Source organism: Coregonus clupeaformis, chromosome 8, assembly GCF_020615455.1.
Source record: "Coregonus clupeaformis isolate EN_2021a chromosome 8, ASM2061545v1, whole genome shotgun sequence".
NCBI lineage: Eukaryota > Metazoa > Chordata > Actinopteri > Salmoniformes > Salmonidae > Coregonus > Coregonus clupeaformis.
The window spans coordinates 58,988,973-59,006,380 of record NC_059199.1 but is presented as its reverse complement, the minus strand read 5'-3'; the positions used below and the strand labels follow the sequence as shown (position 1 = coordinate 59,006,380).

At 43.3% G+C, this 17,408-nt stretch overlaps 1 protein-coding gene and 1 long non-coding RNA gene across 2 annotated transcripts in view; both read left to right on the top strand.

The window, feature by feature from the left end:
- Positions 1-17,408, top strand: part of LOC121572246 (protein 4.1-like) — a 111,971-nt gene that overhangs the window by 82,569 nt on the left and 11,994 nt on the right. The window lies entirely within an intron of this gene.
- Positions 13,545-15,531, top strand: LOC123491414. The gene is made up of 3 exons (XR_006661326.1): positions 13,545-13,576; positions 13,973-14,004; positions 15,495-15,531. It is a non-coding gene; the product is annotated as an uncharacterized LOC123491414 (long non-coding RNA).

Sequence of the window (17,408 nt, the reverse complement as noted above, 5' to 3'; positions counted from 1 at the left end):
CTGAGGGTCTCTATCAACATGCCTGAGGAGGAGGACAGGGCCAGGGGGCCCTCAGCCTGCCAGCTGTACCCAGCCATGCTCCAGCTCCAACCGTCCCACGTCTCCTTCTCCCTCCTGTCTGGACTGCTGGTCATGTTTCTCACCCTGTGTTGGCTGGTGTTTATCTGACTGGCCGGTCCGGGCGGAAAGAGAAAGGGCACCCTCTACTGAACTGGACCACCCAGTGACTGGCCGGTCCGGTGGAATGAGAGAGAGAGTCCTCTACTGAACTGACCCACCCAGTCAAGTAGCCTTGTTTAAGGACAGAGACAGAATTCTCCAGTTTTACCCTCTGTTGCCTCCCCTTCATCTTCTATTCTCTGCTCCTCTCTGTTCCTTCATGTGACTCCAACACAGACAGACACAAACCCCTATTGAACATTACACTGAGTGAATTACCAGTTTGTTGCATTGAGGACTATGGCATTGTTGTCCTTGCCAGCACTGTTTTCCAGGAACTGTTGAGAGCTGTATTTGTTCTAGTGATCTTCCTACTAGAGACTTATATCCTGACTTCAAGGATCTTCTATAAACGAAAGCCATCCAGTGTTACTAACAAACCTTGTCTGCCACACTGATGCTTCTCTGCTTGTGTTTAGCTTGTTGACTACAGTATATTTTATCCCTCTGTCCACAGAATCTTCCCACATCTTAAGTGTAAGTTTAAGATATATTTGTTTCATTAGTCCATTGTTGATATAGTCCCAAATTGTTTTGCATTTCAGAAATCAAGTTTTCAAGATATACAGTGAGGGAAAAAAGTATTTGATCCCCTGCTGATTTTGTACGTTTGCCCACTGACAAAGAAATGATCAGTCTATAATTTGAATGGTAGGTTTATTTGAACAGTGAGAGACAGAATAAAAAAATCCAGAAAAACGCATGACAAACATTTTATAAATTGATTTGCATTTTAATGAGGGAAATAAGTATTTGACCCCCTCTCAATCAGAAAGCTGGGACCATAGTCACCAAGAAAACAATTGGTAACACACTACGCCGTGAAGGACTGAAATCCTGCAGCGCCCGCAAGGTCCCCCTGCTCAAGAAAGCATATATACATGCCTGTATGAAGTTTGCCAATGAACATCTGAATGATTCAGAGGATAACTGGGTGAAAGTGTTGTGGTCAGATGAGACCAAAATCGAGCTCTTTGGCATCAACTCAACTCGCCGTGTTTGGAGGAGGAGGAATGCTGCCTATGACCCCAAGAACACCATCCCCACCGTCAAACATGGAGGTGGAAACATTATGCTTTGGGGGTGTTTTTCTGCTAAGGGGACAGGACAACTTCACCGCATCAAAGGGAGAGAACCTCCTTCCCTCAGCCAGGGCATTGAAAATGGGTCGTGGATGGGTATTCCAGCATGAAAATGACCCAAAACACACGGCCATGGCAACAAAGGAGTGGCTCAAGAAGAAGCACATTAAGGTCCTGGAGTGGCCTAGCCAGTCTCCAGACCTTAATCCTATAGAAAATCTGTGGAGGGAGCTGAAGGTTCGAGAAGTAGTGCACTTTTGAAAAGTAGTGCACTAAATATGGAATAGGGTGTAATTTGGGACGAAGACATGGTACATTTGGTGTACCTGTTTACCTGACAGACATCACTACCGGTAACCAAAACGAAAAAGGAACACTGGTTGCCAAGCGTTCCACTATTGTTGATGGTGGCCTGCCACTTCCTCCCCTGCTTGCTTTAAATCAAACCTGCGTGTCCTGACAATCACTGCCTGCCCCTCTTACCAGAGAGAGAGAGAGAGAGAGATAAATAGAGAAAGATGGAAAGAGAGAGAGAGGTAGAAAGAGAGATTGAGAAAGTGTCTTCTGTCCAGAAAATAATTTGCTTTATTTTTCAGACTGATTTAAACTAAGATAATATGTATCAACGATATGTATCAACCACTTGCTGATTATTCATCCAACTAGTATGTTTGGATTGAAGATACTGTATGTGTCAACGCTTGACTAGTTTAGAGACTTTTGGAATGCCTTCTTATACTGTATGAAATACCACCACTCATAGATGGAGTCTAAAGCCATTTAAATGCTATTTGAGATGTGTACTCTCCAAGGGTCTTTCTTGATCCTGGCTTGTCCTTACAGCACAGTTGTACTGATCAGTATGTTGCCGTTAGAAATACTCTGGGAAAGTATTGTTTACCAATGGAGTGGTGGTGGAAGTGTATTCAATAACTGTGTGCATGTGAGTACATGTCCTGTTCCTGTATTAGTTCCTGTTCCTGTATTAGTTCCTGTTTGTGTATTAGTTCCTGTTCCTGTATTAGTTCCTGTTTGTGTATTAGTTCCTGTTCCTGTATTAGTTCCTGTTTGTGTATTAGTTCCTGTTCCTGTATTAGTTCCTGTTCCTGTATAAGTTCCTGTTCCTGTATTAGTTCCTGTTCCTGTATAAGTTCCTGTTCCTGTATTAGTTCCTGTTCCTGTATTAGTTCCTGTTCCTGTATTAGTTCCTGTTCCTGTATTAGTTAGTGTTAGTGTATTAGTTCCTGTTCCTGTATTAGTTCCTGTTCCTGTATAAGTTCCTGTTCCTGTATAAGTTCCTGTTCCTGTATTAGTTCCTGTTCCTGTATAAGTTCCTGTTCCTGTATTAGTTAGTTTTTGTGTGTGTAAATGTGTGTATGAATGTTATAACACATGATCAATTATTATAAGAACTTGGGTCACCGGAAAGATGGACATTTTTATTATGTTCACTGTGAAACTGGCCATAGGAAAGCAATTGTCACTATATTGATCTAGTATGTTTTTTATAATTCACTATTTATTTTTTCTTAATCTCGTAATGGAAGTCAGAGTCTATGAGGATTTAAACCGTAATGAAAGGTGAAAGTCATTTGGCGACTGTAAAATAAATGCATCTAATTAGGCATGCTAACTTTGGGTATCTGTACTGTATCTGTAAGTCATTTAGAGGTGCTTACAAACCATATATATATTACTACTGTATATATATTACTACTGTATATATATTACTACTGTATATATATACTGTATATAAATTACTACTGTATATTACTACTGTATATATATTACTACTGTATATTACTACTGTATATATATTACTACTGTATATATATACTGTATATATATTACTACTGTTGTTCTATGTCATTCTGTGGTGTCTCCTGTATGCTAAGAAGTGAAGGATGTATTCATTTTGAATGTCTGATGGGTGTCAGTCTGTTTTTAGATTCTATGTTGTCTGATCACTAATTAGGGATATCCACTCTCTGCTAATTAGGGATATCCACTCTCTGCTAATTAGGGATATCCACTCTCTGCTAATTAGGGATATCCACTCTCTGCTAATTAGGGATATCCACTCTCTGCTAATTAGGGATATCCACTCTCTGCTAATTAAGGATATCCACTCTCTGCTAATTAGGGATATCCACTCTCTGCTAATTAGGTCTCTAGCTCCAGGAAGGGAACTAGGCCTAGAAATTAGTTATTAGTTGTGTCATGTGGAGAGCTTGACTTTGAAAAGGACTACACAGTGAGAAGATTGTCCTGCTTTGAAGAGAGTCCAGCATGCACTCTGCTATAGCTGTCACATCACATATCTGCTCCTTTCATGAGCTCAAAATTATATCCGACTTGAATATGTGAACTAAATCAAAATACTTTTTTTTTCTCTTGTGGGCGCGCTCTTGCTCTCTGTCTCTACACCACCCTCTCTCTCTTTCTCTTTCTCTGTCTCTCTCTCCCTCTCTCGCTCTCGCTCTCCCTCTCTCTCTTTCTCTGTCTCGCTCTCTTTCTCTGTCTCTCTCTCTCTCTCTCTCTCTCTCTCTCTCTCTCTCTCTCTCTCTCTCTCTCTCTCTCTCTCTCTCTCTCTCTCTCTCTCTCTCTCTCTCTCTCTCTCTCTCTCTCTCTCTCTCTCTCTCTCTCTCTCTCTCTCTCTATCTGTTTGTTTCTCTGCCACTCTTTCTTTATCCCTCCCTCTCTCCCTCCCTCTCTCCCTCCCTCCCTCCCTCCCTCCCTCCCTCCCTCCCTCCCTCCCTCCCTCCTTCCCTGGCAAAGAGTTTGAGATTAAAGATTAAAAAGCAAAATGAAAGTTATTTATGATCCCTCTGAATTTTCATAATCTGCATAACTGAGCGCTAGTGTGTGGATAATTGGCGTGTCAGGTTGCCAGGGGCCTGCCGGGGGCTTGATCCCCCTCTCCATCGTCCCAGAGGGGCGCTCTTATTATGAAAAGCACACAGCTCGACCCCCGGGGGTAGTCAGGTCCCAAATGGATGAGTCCCAAATGTCACCACATTCCCTATATAGTGCACTACTTTTGACCAGAACCCAATGGTGCCCTATGGGACCTGGTCAAAAGTAGTGCACTAGATAGGGAATAGGGTGTCATTTGGGACGCAGTTTGTCTCTGTGCTGCAGCCCATCCTCCGGGGAGATCTCTCTCTCTTTTATAACAACGCCAATTACAGTTTTCTCTCTCTTGACAATCTTTCTCCCTCAACTTAATTGTTCGCTTTTGTTTGGAAAAAAAACATTGGCTCGCAGTTCTTTTTTCCCCTTTTTATTTTTAGATTTAGAATAAATCTGGGGTAGAAAAGTTTAGTTTGAATACACTTCATGAATCATCATTTTTCACATGAAACGTATTTTTGATTGTATAAGTATAAGTGATTGCAACAGTTTCTCTTGTCTCCAACCCCTAAGCTGCAAAACCTGTCTACTTTTAGTTTAAGTAGATTCTCTGAGACACACAGTCTGGGATGGGATGATAGTCCTTGGTAGAGCCACACCTACAGCACAAGGGGAATGGATCGACAGGGGATAGTCACATAGTATGAACAGGGGATAGTCACGTAGTATGAACAGGGGATAGTCACATAGTATGAACAGGGGATAGTCACATAGTATGAACAGGGGATAGTCACATAGTATGAACAGGGGATAGTCACATAGTATGAACAGGGGATAGTCACATAGTATGAACAGGGGATAGTCACATAGTATGAACAGGGGATAGTCACATAGTATGAACAGGGGATAGTCATGTAGTATGAACAGGGGATAGTCACATAGTATGAACAGGGGATAGTCACATAGTATGAACAGGGGATAGTCATGTAGTATGAACAGGGGATAGTATGAACAGGGGATAGTCACGTAGTATGAACAGGGGATAGTCACATAGTATGAACAGGGGATAGTCATGTAGTATGAACAGGGGATAGTCACATAGTATGAACAGGGGATAGTCATGTAGTATGAACAGGGGATAGTCATGTAGTATGAACAGGGGATAGTCACATAGTATGAACAGGGGATAGTCACATAGTATGAACAGGGGATAGTCATGTAGTATGAACAGGGGATAGTCACATAGTATGAACAGGGGATAGTCATGTAGTATGAACAGGGGATAGTCATGTAGTATGAACAGGGGATAGTCACATAGTATGAACAGGGGATAGTCACATAGTATGAACAGGGGATAGTCACGTAGTATGAACAGGGGATAGTCACATAGTATGAACAGGGGATAGTCACATAGTATGAACAGGGGATAGTCATGTAGTATGAACAGGGGATAGTCACATAGTATGAACAGGGGATAGTCACGTAGTATGAACAGGGGATAGTCATGTAGTATGAACAGGGGATAGTCACATAGTATGAACAGGGGATAGTCACGTAGTATGAACAGGGGATAGTCATGTAGTATGAACAGGGGATAGTCACATAGTATGAACAGGGGATAGTCACATAGTATGAACAGGGGATAGTCATGTAGTATGAACAGGGGATAGTCACATAGTATGAACAGGGGATAGTCATGTAGTATGAACAGGGGATAGTCATGTAGTATGAACAGGGGATAGTCACATAGTATGAACAGGGGATAGTCACGTAGTATGAACAGGGGATAGTCACATAGTATGAACAGGGGATAGTCACGTAGTATGAACAGGGGATAGTCACATAGTATGAACAGGGGATAGTCATGTAGTATGAACAGGGGATAGTCACATAGTATGAACAGGGGATAGTCATGTAGTATGAACAGGGGATAGTCATGTAGTATGAACAGGGGATAGTCACATAGTATGAACAGGGGATAGTCACATAGTATGAACAGGGGATAGTCATGTAGTATGAACAGGGGATAGTCACATAGTATGAACAGGGGATAGTCATGTAGTATGAACAGGGGATAGTCATGTAGTATGAACAGGGGATAGTCACATAGTATGAACAGGGGATAGTCACGTAGTATGAACAGGGGATAGTCACGTAGTATGAACAGGGGATAGTCACATAGTATGAACAGGGGATAGTCACGTAGTATGAACAGGGGATAGTCACGTAGTATGAACAAGGGATAGTCACATAGTATGAACAGGGGATAGTCACATAGTATGAACAGGGGATAGTATGAACAGGGGATAGTCACATAGTATGAACAGGGGATAGTCACTTAGTATGAACAGGGGATAGTCACGTAGTATGAACAGGGGATAGTCATGTAGTATGAACAGGGGATAGTATGAACAGGAGATAGTCACGTAGTATGAACAGGGGATAGTCACGTAGTATGAACAGGGGATAGTCACATACTATGAACAGGGGATAGTCACGTAGTATGAACAGGGGATAGTCACGTAGTATGAAAAGGGGATAGTCACATAGTATGAACAGGGGATAGTCACGTAGTATGAACAGGGGATAGTCACATAGTATGAACAGGGGATAGTCACATAGTATGAACAGGGGATAGTCATGTAGTATGAACAGGGGATAGTCATGTAGTATGAACAGGGGATAGTCATTAGTATGAACAGGGGATAGTCACGTAGTATGAACAGGGATAGTCACGTAGTATGAACAGGGGATAGTGACGGGGGATAGTCACGTAGTATGAACAGGGGATAGTCACGTAGTATGAACAGGGGATAGTCACGTAGTATGAACAGGGGATAGTCACGTAGTATGAACAGGGATAGTCACATAGTATGAACAGGGGATAGTCACGTAGTATGAACAGGAGATAGTCACATAGTATGAACAGGGATAGTCATAGTATGAACAGGGGATAGTCACATAGTATGAACAGGGATAGTCATGTAGTATGAACAGGGGATAGTCACATAGTATGAACAGGGGATAGTCACGTAGTATGAACAGGGGATAGTCACGTAGTATGAACAGGGGATAGTCACATAGTATGAACAGGGGATAGTCACGTAGTATGAACAGGGGATAGTCACGTAGTATGAACAGGGGATAGTCACGTAGTATGAACAGGGGATAGTCACGTAGTATGAACAGGGGAGTTAGTATGAACAGGGGATAGTCACATAGTATGAACAGGGGATAGTCACGTAGTATGAACAGGGATAGTACTAGTATGAACAGGGGATAGTATGAACAGGGGATAGTCACGTAGTATGAACAGGGGATAGTCACGTAGTATGAACAGGGGATAGTCACACACTATGAACAGGGGATAGTCACGTAGTATGAACAGGGAGATGTCCGTAGTATGAACAGGGGATAGTCACATAGTATGAACAGGGGATAGTCATGAACAGGGATAGTCACGTAGCTATGAACAGGGATAGTCACGTAGTATGAACAGGGATAGTCACGTAGTATGAACAGGGGATAGTCACGTAGTATGAACAGGGGATAGTCAGTTGCAGGGGAGTAGTATGAACATGGGATAGTCACGTAGTATGAACAGGGGATAGTCACGTAGTATGAACAGGGGATAGTCACGTAGTATGAACAGGGGATAGTATGAACAGGGGATAGTCACGTAGTATGAACAGGGGATAGTCATGTAGTATGAACAGGGGATAGTCACGTAGTATGAACAGGGGATAGTCACGTAGTATGAACAGGGGATAGTCACGTAGTATGAACAGGGGATAGTCACATAGTATGAACAGGGGATAGTCATGATAGTATGAACAGGGGATAGTCACATAGTATGAACAGGGGATAGTCACGTAGTATGAACAGGGGATAGTCACATAGTATGAACAGGGGATAGTCACGTAGTATGAACAGGGGTTAGTATGAACAGGGGATAGTCACGTAGTATGAACAGGGGATAGTCACGTAGTATGAACAGGGGATAGTCACATAGTATGAACAGGGGATAGTCACGTAGTATGAACAGGGGATAGTCACGTAGTATGAACAGGGGATAGTCATGTAGTATGAACAGGGGATAGTCACGTAGTATGAACAGGGGATAGTCACGTAGTATGAACAGGGGATAGTCACGTAGTATGAACAGGGGATAGTCACATAGTATGAACAGGGGATAGTCACGTAGTATGAACAGGGGATAGTCACGTAGTATGAACAGGGGATAGTCACATAGTATGAACAGGGGATAGTCACATAGTATGAACAGGGGATAGTCACATAGTATGAACAGGGGATAGTCACTTAGTATGAACAGGGGATAGTCACGTAGTATGAACAGGGGATAGTCATGTAGTATGAACAGGGGATAGTATGAACAGGAGATAGTCACGTAGTATGAACAGGGGATAGTCACGTAGTATGAACAGGGGATAGTCACACACTATGAACAGGGGATAGTCACGTAGTATGAACAGGGGATAGTCACGTAGTATGAACAGGGGATAGTCACATAGTATGAACAGGGGATAGTCACGTAGTATGAACAGGGGATAGTATGAACAGGGGATAGTCACGTAGTATGAACAGGGGATAGTCACATAGTATGAACAGGGATAGTAGTGAACAGGGGATAGTCACGTAGTATGAACAGGGGATAGTCACGTAGTATGAACAGGGGATAGTCACATAGTATGAACAGGGGATAGTCACGTAGTATGAAAAGGGGATAGTCACATAGTATGAACATGGGATAGTCACGTAGTATGAACAGGGGATAGTCACGTAGTATGAACAGGGGATAGTCACGTAGTATGAACAGGGGATAGTATGAACAGGGGATAGTCACGTAGTATGAACAGGGGATAGTCATGTAGTATGAACAGGGGATAGTATGAACAGGGGATAGTCACGTAGTATGAACAGGGGATAGTCACGTAGTATGAACAGGGGATAGTCACATAGTATGAACAGGGGATAGTCACGTAGTATGAACAGGGGATAGTCACATAGTATGAACAGGGGATAGTCACGTAGTATGAACAGGGGATAGTCACATAGTATGAACAGGGGATATTCACGTAGTATGAACAGGGGATAGTATGAACAGGGGATAGTATGAACAGGGGATAGTCACGTAGTATGAACAGGGGACAATCACGTAGTATGAACAGGGGATAGTATGAACAGGGGATAGTCACGTAGTATGAACAGGGGATAGTATGAACAGGGGATAGTCACGTAGTATGAACAGGGGATAGTATGAACAGGGGATAGTCACGTAGTATGAACAGGGGATAGTCACATAGTATGAACAGGGGATAGTATGAACAGGGGATAGTCACGTAGTATGAACAGGGGATAGTCACGTAGTATGAACAGGGGATAGTCATGTAGTATGAACAGGGGATAGTCACATAGTATGAACAGGGGATAGTCACATAGTATGAACAGGGGATAGTCATGTAGTATGAACAGGGGATAGTCACGTAGTATGAACAGGGGATAGTCACGTAGTATGAACAGGGGATAGTCATGTAGTATGAACGGGATAGTCACGTAGTATGAACAGGGGATAGTCACATAGTATGAACAGGGGATAGTCACGTAGTATGAACAGGGGATAGTCACGTAGAATGAACAGGGGATAGTATGAACAGGGGATAGTCACGTAGTATGAACAGGGGATAGTCACGTAGTATGAACAGGGGATAGTATGAACAGGGGATAGTCACGTAGTATGAACAGGGGATAGTCACATAGTATGAACAGGGGGTAGTATGAACAGGGGATGGTCACGTAGTATGAACAGGGGATAGTCACATAGTATGAACAGGGGATAGCTATGAACAGGGATAGTCACGTAGTATGAACAGGGATAGTATGAACAGGGGATAGTCACATAGTATGAACAGGGGATAGTCACGTAGTATGAACAGGGATAGTCACGTAGTATGAACAGGGGATAGTCACATAGTATGAACAGGGGATAGTCACGTAGATGAACAGGGATAGTCAGTAGTATGAACAGGGGATAGTCAAGGAAAGATCACGTAGTATGAACAGGGGATAGTCACGTAGTATGAACAGGGGATAGTCATGAACAGGGGATAGTCACGTAGTATGAACGGGGATAGTCACTAGTATGAACAGGGATTGTCACGTAGTATGAACAGGGATAGTACGTATGAACAGGGGATAGTCACGTAGTATGAACAGGGATAGTCACGTAGTATGAACAGGGTATAGTCACGTAGTATGAACAGGGGATAGTCACATAGTATGAACAGGGGATAGTACGGGAATAGCGATAGTATGAACAGGGGATAGTCACGTAGTATGAACAGGGATAGTATGAACAGGGGATAGTCCGTAGTATGAACAGGGGATATCGACGTAGTATGAACAGGGGATAGTCACATAGTATGAACAGGGGGATAGTACAAGTATGAACAGGGGATAGTCACGTAGTATGAACAGGGATAGTCACGTAGTATGAACAGGGATAGTCACATAGTATGAACAGGGATAGTATAAACAGGGATAGTCACATAGTATGAACAGGGGATAGTCACGTAGTATGAACAGGGATAGTATGAACAGGGAGCAGTAGTATGAACAGGGGATAGTATGAACAGGGGATAGTCACGTAGTATGAACAGGGGATAGTATGAACAGGGGATAGTCACGTAGTATGAACAGGGATAGTCTCTGAGTGGCGCAGTGGTCTAAGGCACTGCATCGCAGTCTAGCTGTGCCTCTAGACGATCCTGGTTCGAATCCAGGCTCTGCTCGCGGCCGGCACACGGGGAGACTCATGGGCGCACAATTGGCCCAGCGTCGTCCAGGGTAGGGAGGGAATGGCCGGCAGGGATGTAGCTCAGTTGATAGAGCATGGTGTTTGCAACGCCAGGGTTGTGGGTTCGATTCCACAGGGGGGCCAGTATAAAAAAATATGTATTCACTAACTGTAAGTCGCTCTGGATAAGGCGTCTACTAAATGGCTAAAATGTAAATGTAAATGTATAGTCACGTAGTATGAACAGGGGATAGTCACGTAGTATGAACAGGGGATAGTCACATAGTATGAACAGGGATAGTCATGAACAGGGGATAGTAACTTAGTATGAACAGGGGATAGTCACGTAGTATGAACAGGGGATAGTCATGTAGTTAACAGGGATAGAGACAGGGGATAGTCACGTAGTATGAACAGGGGATAGTCACGTAGTATGAACAGGGATAGTAGTCATGAACAGGGGATAGTCACGTAGTATGAACAGGGGATAGTCACGTAGTATGAACAGGGGATAGTCACATAGTATGAACAGGGGATAGTCACGTAGTATGCAGATAGATGAACAGGGGATAGTCACGTAGTATGAACAGGGGATAGTCACATAGTATGAACAGGGATGAAAGGATAGTCACGTAGTATGAACAGGGGATAGTCAGTAGTATGAACAGGGGATAGTCACGTAGTATGAACAGGGGATAGTCACGTAGTATGAACAGGGGATAGTCACATAGTATGAACAGGGGGATAGTATGAACAGGGGATAGTCACGTAGTATGAACAGGGGATAGTCACATAGTATGAACAGGGGATGTATAGTATGAACAGGGGATAGTCACGTAGTATGAACAGGGGATAGTATGAACAGGGGATAGTCACGTAGTATGAACAGGGGGATAGTCACATAGTATGAACAGGGGATAGTCACGTAGTATGAACAGGGGGGTCATAGTATGAACAGGGGATAGTCATGTAGTATGAACAGGGGATAGTCATGTAGTATGAAAAGGGAATAGTCACATAGTATGAACAGGGGGATAGTCACGTAGTATGAACAGGGGATAGTCACGTAGTATGAACAGGGGATAGTCACATAGTATGAACAGGGGATAGTCACGTAGTATGAACAGGGATAGTCACGTAGTATGAACAGGGATAGTCACATAGTATGAACAGGGATAGTCACGTAGTATGAACAGGGGATAGTCCTAGTATGAACAGGGATAGATGAACAGGGATAGTCACGTAGTATGAACAGGGGATAGTCACATAGTATAAACAGGGGATAGTCACGTAGTATGAACAGGGGATAGTATGAACAGGAGATAGTCACGTAGTATGAACTGGGGATAGTCACGTAGTATGAACAGGGGATAGTCACATAGTATGAACAGGGGATAGTCACGTAGTATGAACAGGGGATAGTATGAACAGGGGATAGTCACGTAGTATGAACAGGGGATAGTATGAACAGGGGATAGTCACGTAGTATGAACAGGGGATAGTCACGTAGTATGAACAGGGGATAGTCACATAGTATGAACAGGGGATAGTCACATAGTATGAACAGGGGATAGTCACGTAGTATGAACAGGGGATAGTCACGTAGTATGAACAGGGGATAGTCACATAGTATGAACAGGGGATAGTATGAACAGGGGATAGTCACATAGTATGAACAGGGGATAGTCACGTAGTATGAACAGGGTATAGTCACATAGTATGAACAGGGGATAGTCACGTAGTATGAACAGGGGATAGTATGAACAGGGGATAGTCACGTAGTATGAACAGGGGATAGTATGAACAGGGGATAGTCACGTAGTATGAACAGGGGATAGTCACGTAGTATGAACAGGGGATAGTCACATAGTATGAACAGGGGATAGTCACATAGTATGAACAGGGGATAGTCACGTAGTATGAACGGGGATAGTCCATAGTATGAACAGGGGATAGCTATATGAACGAGTGAGTATGAACAGGGGATAGTCAAATGAACAGGAGGGGATAGTCACTTAGTATGAACAGGGGATAGTCACGTAGTATGAACAGGGAGATAGTCATGTAGTATGAACAGGGGAGAGTATGAACAGGAGATAGTCACGCGTAGTATGAACAGGGGATAGTCACGTAGTATGAACAGGGGATAGTCACATACTATGAACAGGGGATAGTCACGTAGTATGAACAGGGGATAGTCACGTAGTATGAACAGGGGATAGTCACATAGTATGAACAGGGGATAGTCACGTAGTATGAACAGGGGATAGTATGAACAGGGGATAGTCACGTAGTATGAACAGGGGATAGTCACATAGTATGAACAGGGGATAGTATGAACAGGGGATAGTCACGTAGTATGAACAGGGGATAGTCACGTAGTATGAACAGGGGATAGTCACATAGTATGAACAGGGGATAGTCACGTAGTATGAAAAGGGGATAGTCACATAGTATGAACAGGGGATAGTCACGTAGTATGAACAGGGGATAGTCGCATTAGTATGAACAGGGGGGATAGTATGAACAGGGGATAGTCACATAGTATGAACAGGGGATAGTCATGTAGTATGAACAGGGGATAGTCACGTAGTATGAACAGGGGATAGTCGTAGTATGAACAGGGGATAGTCACGTAGTATGAACAGGGGATAGTCACGTAGTATGAACAGGGGATAGTCACGTAAGTATGAACAGGGGATAGTCACGTAGTATGAACGGGGATAGTCACGTAGTATGAACAGGGGATAGTCACAGTATGAACAGGGATAGTCACGTAGTATGAACAGGGGATAGTCATGTAGTATGAACAGGGGATAGTCACATAGTATGAACATGGGATAGTCACGTAGTATGAACAGGGGATAGTCAGATAGTATGAACAGGGGATAGTCGTAGTATGAACAGGGGATAGTCACGTAGTATGAACAGGGATAGTCATGTAGTATGAACAGGGGATAGTCAGGTATGAAGCATGGGATAGTCCGTAGTATGAACAGGGTAGGTCACATAGTATGAACAGGGGATAGTCACGTAGTATGAACAGGGGATAGTATGAACAGGGGATAGTCACATAGTATGAACAGGGGATAGTCACGTAGTATGAACAGGGGATAGTCACATAGTATGAACAGGGGATATTCACGTAGTATGAACAGGGGATAGTATGAACAGGGGATAGTATGAACAGGGGATAGTCACGTAGTATGAACAGGGGATAGTATGAACAGGGGATAGTCACGTAGTATGAACAGGGATAATCACGTAGTATGAACAGGGATGACAGTATGAACAGGGGATATGTCAGTAGTATGAACAGGAGGATAGTATGAACAGGGGATAGTCACGTAGTATGAACAGGGATAGTCACATAGTATGAACAGGGGATAAGTATGAACAGGGGATAGTCACGTAGTATGAACAGGGGATAGTCACGTAGTATGAACAGGGGATAGTCACATAGTATGAACAGGGGATAGTCACGTAGTATGAACAGGGGATAGTCACGTAGAATGAACAGGGGATAGTATGAACAGGGGATAGTCACGTAGTATGAACAGGGGATAGTCACGTAGAATGAACAGGGGATAGTATGAACAGGGGATAGTCACGTAGTATGAACAGGGGATAGTCACATAGTATGAACAGGGGATAGTATGAACAGGGGATGGTCACGTAGTATGAACAGGGGATAGTATGAACAGGGGATAGTCACGTAGTATGAACAGGGGATAGTCACATAGTATGAACAGGGGATAGAACTGAAGTAGTAGGGATAGTCACATAGTATGAACAGGGGATAGTCACATAGTATGAACAGGGGATAGTCACGTAGTATGAACAGGGGATAGTCACATAGTATGAACAGGGGATAGTCACGTAGTATGAACAGGGGATAGTATGAACAGGGATAGTTACCGTATATGAACAGGGATAGTCACGTAGTATGCAACAGGGGATATCATATATGAAAGGAACAGGGGATAGTAAGGCAGGGGATAGTCAGCATAGTATGAACAGGGGGATAGTCACACTTAGTATGAACAGGGGATAGTATGAACAGGGGGATAGTCACGTAGTATGAACAGGGGATAGTCATGTAGTATGAACAGGGGATAGTCACGTAGTATGAACAGGGGATAGTATGAACAGGGGATAGTCACATAGTATGAACAGGGGATAGTCACATAGTATGAACGGGGATAGTCACGTAGATGAACAGGGGATAGTATGAACAGGGGATAGTCACGTAGTATGAACAGGGGATAGTCACGTAGTATGAACAGGGAGTAATGTCACAGGGTATGAACAGGGGATAGTCACGTAGTATGAACAGGGATAGTCACATAGTATGAACAGGGGATAGTCAATGTATGAACAGGGGATAGCCGTAGTATGAACAGGGGATAGTCACGTAGTATGAACAGGGGGTCATGTATAGGCAGGGATAGTCACGTAGTATGAACAGGGATAGTCACGTAGTATGAACAGGGATAGTCATGTGTATGAACAGGGATAGTCACGAGGTATGAACAGGGGATAGTCACGTAGTATGAACAGGGGATAGTCACATAGTATGAACAGGGATAGTCACGTAGAATGAACAGGGAGATAGTATGAACAGGGGATAGTCACGTAGTATGAACAGGGATAGTCACGTAGAATGAACAGGGGATAGTATGAACAGGGGATAGTCGTAGTATGAACAGGGATATCACGTAGTAGAACAGGGATAGTACATGAAGGATGTATGAACAGGGGATAGTCAACGTAGTATGAACAGGGAAGTAGTATGAACAGGGGATAGTCACGTAGTATGAACAGGGATAATCACGTAGTATGAACAGGGGATAGTATGAACAGGGATAGTCACGTAGTATGAACAGGGGGATAGTATGAACAGGGGATAGTCGTAGTATGAACAGGGATAGTCACATAGTATGAACAGGGGATAGTATGAACAGGGGATAGTCGTAGGTATGAACAGGGGATAGTCACGTAGTATGAACAGGGGATAGTCATAGTATGAACAGGGGATAGTCACGTAGTATGAACAGGAGATAGTCATGTAGTATGAACAGGGGATAGTCACATAGTATGAACAGGGATAGTCACGTGAGTATGAACAGGGGGATAGTCATATAGTATGAACAGGGATAGTCGCGTAGTATGAACAGGGGATAGTCACGTAGTATGAACAGGGGATAGTCACATAGTATGAACAGGGATAGTCACGTAGTATGAACAGGGGTAGTCCGTAGAATGAACAGGGATGGTATGAACAGGGGATAGTCACGTAGTATGAACAGGGATAGTCACGTAGAATGAACAGGGGATAGTATGAACAGGGGATAGTCACGTATAGTATGAACAGGATAGTCACGTAGTATGAACAGGGGATAGTATGAACAGGGATAGTCACGTAGTATGAACAGGGGATAGTATGAACAGGGGATAGTCACGTAGTATGAACAGGGATAGTCACATAGTATGAACAGGGGATAGTCACGTAGTATGAACAGGGATAGTCACATAGTTTGAACAGGGATAGTCACGTAGTATGAACAGGGGATAGTCAGCGGTATGAACAGGGATAGTCATGTAGTATGAACAGGGGATAGTCACGTAGTATGAACAGGGATAGTATGAACAGAGGATAGTCACGTAGGTATGAACAGGGATAGTCACGTAGTATGAACAGGGATAATCATGTAGTATGAACAGGGATATACTAGTAGAACAGGGGATAGTCGATAGTATGAACAGGGGATAGTCACGTAGTATGAACAGGGGATAGTATGAACAGGGAGATCAATGTAGTATGAACAGGGATAGTCATGTAAGTATGAACAGGGATAGTCACATAGTATGAACAGGGATAGAAGTATGAACAGGGGGATAGTCACATAGTATGAACAGGGGATAGTCACATAGTATGAACAGGGGATAGTCACGTAGTATGAACAGGGATAGTATGAACAGGGGAAGTCACGTAGTATGAACAGGGGATAGTCTAGTATGAACAGGGGATAGTCATGTAGTATGAACAGGGATAGCACGTAGTATGAAAAGGATAGTCACATAGTATGAACAGGGGATAGTCACGTAGTATGAACAGGGGATAGTCACATAGTGAACAGGGATAGTATGAACAGGGGATAGTCACGCATGACAGGGATAGTCATGTAGTATGAACAGGGGATAGTCACGTAGTATGAACAGGAGATCACGTAGTATGAACAGGGGATAGTCGTAGTATGAACAGGGGATAGTCCTAGTATGAACAGGGGATAGTCACGTAGTATGAACAGGGATAGTCTGTATGAACAGGGGATAGTCACGTAGTATGAACAGGGATAGTCACATAGCATGAACAGGGGATAGTCACGTAGTATGAACAGGGGATAGTCATGTAGTATGAACAGGGGATAGTCACATAT